Source organism: Peromyscus eremicus, chromosome 8a (assembly GCF_949786415.1).
Source record: "Peromyscus eremicus chromosome 8a, PerEre_H2_v1, whole genome shotgun sequence".
Lineage (NCBI taxonomy): Eukaryota > Metazoa > Chordata > Mammalia > Rodentia > Cricetidae > Peromyscus > Peromyscus eremicus.
This window is the reverse complement of record NC_081423.1, coordinates 44880282-44889550: the sequence shown is the minus strand read 5'-3', so window position 1 is coordinate 44889550 and position 9269 is coordinate 44880282.

The following is a 9269-nucleotide window of genomic DNA, read 5'->3' as shown; positions in this document are numbered from 1 at the left end:
TGCCTTGAGTAATTGATACTGTGGTTTTTAAATGTGAGATGTCCTCACAGGTTCATGTGTTAGCTGGTGGTGCCACCTTGGGAGACTGTGGAACCTTAAAGAGGTGAGGCCTGGCTGGTGGACAGAGGTTAGGCTTGGAGGACACACTGCTTGCCATCTACCACTACAGTGTGACCAGCCTTGAACTGCCATGCCAAAGCTAGAGGCACCAGGCCTCCCGTACCATAAGCCTAAGCCGAAGTAAGTCCTTCCTTTATGTTCTTGCTCGTCAGGTGTCTTAGTCATGGTTCTATGGCTGTGAAGAGACACCATGGGAAAGGCAACTCACAAAGGAAAACATTTAAGTGGGTGGCTTACAGTTTCAGAGGTTCAGTTCATTATCATCATGATGGGACATGCAGGCAGACATGGTGCTGGAGAAGCAGCTGAGAGTCCTACATCTTGCAGGCAACAGGAAGTGGTCTGTGACACTGAGCGAAGCTTGAGACCTCAAAGCCCACCTCTGCAGTGACACACCTCTCAACAAGGCCACACCTACTCTTTTGTAGCCATACCTCCTAATAGTGCCACTCGCTATGAGCTTATGGGGGTCAATTGCATTCAAACTACCACATCAGGCATTTGGTTGCAGTGACATCCATCAGAGAATTGGGAACATTGAGGTAGACAGTGGCTTGGTACAGTGAGCACTCACTAAGTATTAGTGATGGTGAGCAGGATGACAGGGACCTGAGCTGGCCCCTGGGGTTCCTGCTGAGCCCATGCAGCTTTGGAGAAGAGGCAGGGATGATGAGGGCTGGATTGTTCAGTGGGATCCTTGAGAGGAGCTGTGAAGTTGCCCTGGACTTACACACCCAAAGCTCAGCCACCAGATCAGCAGAGGGAAGGGAGGCCAGGCAGGAAGGGCTGCCAAGAGGTTATGGCCCAGCAGATGCAGGTGCTGCACACAGGTGGGTATTGGCATCTAGGAAGTGTCACCTGTCTGGGATTGATGAGTGAATGAAAGGGATGGATTCATCTCCACTACCTTTCATAAAGCCTACAAGACTCTCCTTGGCTTCTAAGAAGTTAAAGCCAGCCTGAACCAGCATGAGCCAGGGTTTCCCAGCTGAGCCAAGGCAGAGGCTGCAGTCTTTTTTTTTTTTTTTTAATATTTACGTTTATGAATGCTCTATCTGCATGTACACCTGCAGGCCAGAAGAGGACATCAGATCCCATTATAGGTGCTTGTGAGCCACCATGTGGTTGCTGGGAATTGAACTCGGGACGTTTGAAAGAGCAGCCAGTGCTCTTAACCACTGAGCCATCTCTCCAGCCCCAAGGCTGCAGTCTTAAAAAATGCTCAAGCCATGTTGGAGTATGAAAAGTGATGATTCTTTTACCCTTTGTCTTCCCCCTTCTCGTACAAGCTTGCTTTGAGTCCTAAACATTTCAGCAGTTCAGATATATAACTTTTGTGTATAATGAGAGGACCTGTCTACCATCTAATCTGTTGTGTTCTATCACCTAATATCTGCCTATCTATTAATTCTTAATCAATCCATCTACCATCCATTATCTATCATCTACCCACCTATCATCCACCTAGCTTTAACCTATTAATTATTAATCTGTCCATCTACCATCCATTATCATCTATCGTCTCTCCATTATCAATCATCTGTCTGTCCATCTGTCATGTAGCCATCTAACATCCTCTTGTTTGTCACTTAGAATCCATACCAGACCACTGCTCAGGCCAAGCTCACCTGTAGCAGCCTCTTTGTTCTGGAAGTATCGACCCTCTCAGGAGCCTGTTTGTGACTCCCTAATAGACACCACAGGTGCTCTGATTTCAGGAGAATAACAGATGCCCGTCTCACATCACCAGGGAAGTTTACAGACCTCAGGTTGCCAGGCTTTAGGACACTGGAGGGCTTCAGGCACATCCCCTACACTAGTGTAGGGTGTGCGCACACCTCCACTAGATGGGCACTCCCCCTCATTTTCTACATACATTCCTTCTTGTCCATTCTACATACATTCCTTCTTGTCTATTCCACATACATTCCTTCTTGTCCATTCTACATACATTCCTTCTTGTCCATTCTACATACATTCCTTCTTGTCCATTCTACATACATTCCTTCTTGTCCATTCTACATACATTCCTTCTTGTCCATTCTACATACATTCCTTCTTGTCCATTCTACATACATTCCTTCTTGTCCATTCTACATACATTCCTTCTTGGCGATTCAATATCTCTCCCTCTCCTCTGCCACCCACAAGGGCATCAGAAACAGCCTGACTACATGAAACCTCCCCCTTCCTCGGAGACCTGTAAGAAGGGACCCATACTCTGCCTTGTGAGTCTGAACTCCCCTCAGAGTGCCTGCCATACAGTTGCCCATTGGCCCATGTTAATGTGATATTAATAACACTTCTAATAAATCTCTTATCAAAAGGCTCGTCTACCTCAGTGTCCCTCTTGAACCAAGCTTCTATCTATTGTCTGTCTGTCTGTCTTTTATCATCTAGCTCTACCATTTACATTTTAGCATTCAGAGTCACTATTTTCCACTCCATTGCATGAAGCCAGCTGCCTGGCCTTTTCCCTGGATGTGGCATCCCCAGCCTGGAGGCCCCATTATGCCCACATCTCCTTGCCTGGGAGGCTGTGGAGGGCATTTCCAGAGTTCTGCTGTTATACTTGGTCTTGCACTGGTACCTGTGTGACTGTCCCCGGTGGGTACAGAGGGCAGTTGATATCACGGTGGCAGGAACAAACAGTACATCCCTAGATGAAACACGGCCTGGCCTTGTGCTTAGCTTACCAGCTGTTCAGAGCACATGGGAATCCTTAATGCGGGGCTTCCAGCTCTTTCCAACTCATCCACCCAGAGTACTAGTCAGCCCTGGGCCACAGTCCCAGGCTACCTAAGAGAGAAAATCCTTCAGATGTCTCCCCACAAAAGCTGTTGCTGAGTCCAGCTTGGAGGAGGCTGACCAGAATACCCGCTCAAATTGCCTCTTCATTTCAGATGAGGCCCTCCCGAGAAAGCCTGGTTAAGGTGGCCAAAGTGACCCAGTCCCTCTCAAAGAAGAACCAGAAGGAAATGTTCACTCTGATCTGAATTATCTAATGGAGGGGCTCCTTATCACCTCTAAAAGTGACCCATGGCGCTTAGTCTCAAGCTGACTGTGCACCCTCCCTCCCACATGAATAAGCTCGCCTCTGCAGAAGCTGCTCCTGGCCTGACTCAGTCTTAGACTTGGCTGGGCTTGCTGGGTATCAGTGGTTACCCATTTGTCTTGCTCTGGTCCCATCCCCCACACTGATGACCGACTCATTCAGAAAGTGGATCTCATGAGTCCAGGAACTTTTTTTTTCCTTTGGAGGTGAGGTTTATTAGAGGGATGCTGTGCTACCTTCCTTTCTGGGACAACTGCTGTTATTTTCTTATGGTTTTTATTTATTTATTTTTATTAAGAAATTTTGTATTCATTTTACATACCAATCACAGATCCCCCTCTTCCCTCCTCCTGCCCCTCCAGCCTTAACCCCCCCCCCAACCTACTCCTCATTCCCTCCTACAAGAAGGTAATGCCTCCCATGGGGACTCAGCAGAGCCTGGTACATTCAGGAGAGGCAGGTCCAAGCCCCTGCCCCTGCCTCAAGACTTGCTTTTTAGATGGATGCTCTATGGTTTGAACACGTCCCCAAATCTCACTTACTGGAAACTGCAGTCACATGGAGACTGAGAGGTGAGTAGGTTATAATTACCTGATCCATAGGTTGTAGCTCCAGTGGGTCTGTTTTCAAGGCTGTTATCTCTTGGAGACATGCCTCTCTGTCCTGCTTCTGGACTTGCAGGGCCCCCACCAGAAAGACAGCCATTCTAGATGTTTCTCTTGGTCTGGTTTCCAGAACAATGGGCTACATGAATCTTTATAAACTACCCAGCAGTATTCAGTTGCAGTAACAGAAAATGGCCTGAGAAACATAGCTTCTTTTTTTTTTTTTTTTTTTTTTTTTTTTTCCCTCAAGACAGAGTTTCTCTGTGTAGTTTTGGTGCCTGTCCTGGATCTCACTCTGTAGACCGGGCTGGCCTTGAACTCACAGAGATCCTTCTGGCTCTGTCTCCCGAGTGCTGGGATTAAAGGCCTGCACCGCCACCACCACCCAGCGAAACATAGCTTCTTGACAAGGTGGGGGACCTCATCTTCTTTCCTGAGCTGAGTTGACCAGAAGGGCTGTGTCCTGTATGTAAATGAGGCTGGACACAGGTGTCATCTCTCCCATGCTCCTGTCCTGTAGGGCAGAACTAGAAAGTCAGTTTTCTTTCTGTAGGACCTCTGATTGGAAGGGGATAATGTAATCTGTCAGTGCATTACTTCTGTTGCGGAGAGGCGCCAATGGCTGTGGGTTCAGCCACTCAGCTTGATGGAACAGGGTCAATGTCTCAGTCACTGTTCTATTGCTGTGAAGAGACACCATAACCAAAGCAACTCTTTTTTTTTTTTTTTTTTTGGTTTTTTTTTTTTTTTTTTTTGGTTTTTCGAGACAGGGTTTCTCTGTGTAGCTTTGTGCCTTTCCTGGGACTCACTCTGTAGACCAGGCTGGCCTCGAACTCACAGAGATCCGCCTGGCTCTGCCTCCCGAGTGCTAGGATTAAAGGTGTGCGCCACCACTTTCTGGCTCCAAGGCAGCTCTTATATAAGAAAGCATTTAATTGGGGCTTGCTTACAGTTTCAGAGGGTCAGTCCATTATTATCACAGCAGGGAGCATGGTGGCACTCATGGCACTGGAGCAGTAGCTGAGAGCTGCATCCTGATCCACACACAGAGGAGAGAGACTGGGCCTGGCATGGGCTTCTGAAACCTCAAAGCCCACTCCCTGTGACACACCTCCTCCAACAAGGCCACACCTCCTAATCCTTCTAATTCTTTCAAATAGTGCCACTCCCTAGTGACTAAGCATTCAGATATATGAGCTTATGGGGGGGGGGCATTCTTTTTTGTTTGTTTGTTTTTTGAGACAGGATTTCTTAGGGTAGCCCTGGCTGTCCTGGAACTCAATCTATAGACCAGGCTGGCCTCCAACTCACTGAGATCTGCCTGAGTGCTGGGATTAAAGGCGTGCACCGCCACAGCCCTACACAGGGGTCGTTCTTATTCAAACCACCACACTCAATAAATCTAGATGTCACACAGTGTGTCTTTCAGACTGGTACAAGTGAGTATTTGATTCACAAACATTGCAGATAGTCACTTGCACTGAGCCCCGCTTGCAGGCAAGTGTAGCGGGGACAGAACCGTGTAATCCTGCTGAAGCCTGGGCTCGGGAGAGACTCAATTTCCTGCCTTGGTCTGGTCCTGCACAAAAGTTAACCTTTAGTCTCTGCTCAGGGTTGCCAAGTAACAAGCTAGGTGGGATTGTAGGCCAGTGTGTTCCCGGTGGTAACCGCTCACTCATTAACACCTCTGGAAGGGTTCAGTTAAACTCTAACATGTCACAGAGCACGAGCCAAACTGCTGAGTGGAGCATGAGGCGATGGTGACCCGCTGAGCACTAATGTCACTGGCGAATGGGTGGCAGGTCTTGGAGTCACCGTGAAACTAAAGCCGCCACACTAAGTAAGACCCAGCTCTAAGTCTGCAGGAGAACCTAGCTCCGCCCCTTGAATGATGGGGACAGACAGCTTAGCCCTCGGCTCTGTTTCCTTGGCTAGACTGAGAAATCGCCTATACGGCATGGTGGCTTTGATCATGACATGGGAGCAGCTGCAGAATGGGCAGGGCCCTTGGTATTGGACACGCATTGGCTCAGGCTGGAGCGGTGGGGACATGGATGGCCAGGTGGAAGGGTCAGGCCTGTCTTGCTTGCTAGGAAGACAGGAGAAATAATGGCGACAGGACTTAGGGCCTGGCACTGTCAGGAACCACCATCTGGAGTTCAGCTCAGCCTACTGACTCGAGGGACATATCTGTCCCTCGGGGAGATGTCCCCAGAGGCAAGGAGGCCATCCCACTGCTCCATACTTCTTACATCAGTTAAATCCAGGGGAAGGCAAACTAGTGCATTGGCATTTCCTGCTGAGCCATGCCACCCCACTCGGAGTTTAAGAAGGTCCCTGTCCCCCGCCCTCACTTCTCCCGGATCACCCCAGTTTCTGCCCTCTGGGCGTCACCTGCCACTCGGGTGCAAAGAGGGATACATCTGCTCTCTGAATCAGTCCCTCTGCACGCAGCCACATCGTGGGCTGGAGATGCCACTTTCTCACTTGGTTTAATGATCAATTAATTCTGCTGAGAAAGCCCTTGGCGACCTCGCGTCTCCTCAGTCCCCGGGCTCAGAGTGGTGTTTGCTGCAGGATGGCAGCTGCCAACTCCACCGGAGACCTCCATGCTCCAGGATCCCAGCTGAGTGTCACTGACATCATCGTCATTGCTGTCTATTTCGCCTTGAATGTGGCCGTGGGCGTGTGGGTAAGAACCTGCAGTGGCCCACGGGGCTCTCGGGGGTGGAACTGGGGCCAGCACGTCCCGCAGTGTCCGCACGGGTCTTCTGAACACTAGAATTGTGGTGAATCCCTAGCTGTGCCCAGAGGCTGGGTGCAGAATCCAGAGGTTCCCGGGAGGGTGCTCGGGGCCTGGAAGCTCCTGGTTGTCCTGCCCTGCTCAGTCACTCCTGAGCTCAGTTTCCCTCCCTTGATACGACAGGCAGATGATCGGACCCAGCAGCAGATCCACGGACTCTGCGGGGTAGTTTCGGGTCCTTTCCTGTGTCCCGTCCCCACCCCACCCCCAACCCCTCCCTGGAAGGCCAGGCTTGTATGCAGATGAGAAGCCAAAGTGGGTTTTAGACTTCCCCGGGGGTCCGCAGAGTGCAAGCGGGCCCTCCTTGGTGCCACCTGAGTGCCAATCTGCAAGGCACTCCTAAGTCATCTGTGCCCCGCCTCACTGCACCATGTTTAGGTCGATTCCTGCCTCAGCCTCGGAGCCCCGAGGTTCTCCACAGGAGAATCATGACCCAAGATAAGAGCCTGGGGAGTGGGTGACTGTCACGTTCACTCAGTGTTGTAGGGTGGTGACAGGGCCCACTTCCCAGGTGAGAGCTACCAGTGAGGCCCTGGGAAGACGCCACCCCCATCCCTCCCAGCTGCCACCACTGCATCTGTAGTAGTGCTAGTGCCAGCAGGACTGTAGTGGTTAGTGACAATGGGCACAGTGTGGATGGTGGTAACGGTAGTGATGGCAACGGTGATGATAATAATGGTGATGGAGGTAATGATGGTGGTAGTAATGGTGATGGAGGTAATGATGGTGGTGGTAATGGTGATGGAGGTAATGATGGTGATGGAGGTGACGATGGTGATGGAGGTAATGATGGTGATGGTGATGGAGGTAATGATGGTGGTGGTAATGATGATAGAGGTAATGTTGGTGATGGAGGTGATGATGGTGGTGGTAATGGTGATGATAGAGGTAATGATGGTGATGGAGGTGATGATGGTGGTGGTAATGGTGATGATAGAGGTAATGATGGTGATGGAGGTGATGATGGTGGTGGTAATGGTGATGATAGAGGTAATGATGGTGATGGAGGTAATGATGGTGGTGGTAATGGTGATGGAGGTAATGATGGTGATGGTGATGGAGGTAATGATGGTGGTGGTAATGGTGATGATAGAGGTAATGATGGTGATGGAGGTGATGATGGTGGTGGTAACGACAGTGATGATAATGATGGTGGTGGTTGTCTTAGAGTTTCTATTGCTCTGATAAAACACCATGAACAAAAGCACCTTGGGAGGAGAGGGTTTATTTCATCGTATAGCTCTCAGGTCATAACCTAGTACTGAGGAAGTCAAGGCAGGGACTCAGGCAAGGCAGGGACCTGGGGACGGGAATTGACGCAGAGGCATGGAGGGCGCTGCTTACTGGCTGCTCCCCGTGGCTTGTACAGCTTCCTTTTTTTTTTTTGAGACAGGGTTTCTCTGTGTAGTTTTGGTGCCTGTCCTGGATCTCGCTCCGTAGACCAGGCTGGCCTCAAACTCACAGAGATCTGCCTGTATTGGTGACATTATTAAGGCCACTCCACGTAGTTAGAAGGGAGGTTTATTTTGGGGGGTAACTTACAAGTGAAGGGATAGTTTACAGGGTCTGGGAAAGGCGTGGCGCAGTCCCGCGGTGTTCTCTGGAGAACTCTGCTCAGTCTACCTCCAGCATCCAGGGTCCAGGAGCAAGAGAGCCGGAGCATCCGGATCTCGGGTCTTCAGGGTCCTCTCTCAGCCCCGCCTTGTAGGCGTGACAGTTACCGAAGCCTCAATGGGGGTTGGAACTTCCAGATCAAAGCTGGAATGGCTACCCACTACAAGCCTGGCTCTGCCTCCCGAGTGCTGGGATTAAAGGTGTGCACCACCACCGCCGGCTCAGGTTCCTTCCTTATAGAACCCAGGATCACCAGTCCAGGAGTGGCCTTACCCACAATGGGCCGGGCCCTCCCACATCAGCCTCTACTTAAGGAAATGCTCCACAGGCTTGCCGAGAGTCCGGTCCTAGAGAGGCGTTTTCTCAATTAAGATCCCTCTTCCGGATATTCCAGTTGACAAAAGCCAACCAGTGCAGTGATGGTGGTGGTGGTGGTGGTGGTGGTGATGGTGGTGGAGGTGGTGGTGGTGATGGTGGTGGAGGTGGTGGTGGTGGTGATGGTGATGGTGATGGTGGTGGAGGTTGGTGGTGATGGTGGTGGTGGTGATGATGGTGGTGGTGATGGTGGTGGTGGTGGTGGTGATGGCGGTGATGGTGGTGGTGATGGTGGTGGTGGTGATGGTGGTGGAGGTGGTGGTGGTGGTGATGGTGATGGTGATGGTGGTGGAGGTTGGTGGTGATGGTGGTGGTGGTGATGATGGTGGTGGTGATGGTGGTGGTGGTGGTGGTGATGGTGGTGATGGTGGTGGTGATGGTGATGGTGGTGGAGGTGGTGGTGATGGTGGTGGTGGTGATGATGGTGGTGGTGATGGTGGTGGTGGTGGTGGTGATGGTGGTGATGGTGATGATGGTGATGGTGGTGGTGGTGGTGATGGTGATGATGGTGATGATGGTGGTGATAGTGATGGTGGTGGTGGTGGTGATGGTGGTGATGGTGATGGTGGTGGAGGTGGTGGTGATGGTGGTGGTGGTGGTGATGGTGGTGATGGTGATGGTGGTGGTGATGGTGGTGGTGGTGGTGGTGGTGGTGATGGTGGTGATGGTGATGGTGGTGGAGGTGGTGGTGATGGTG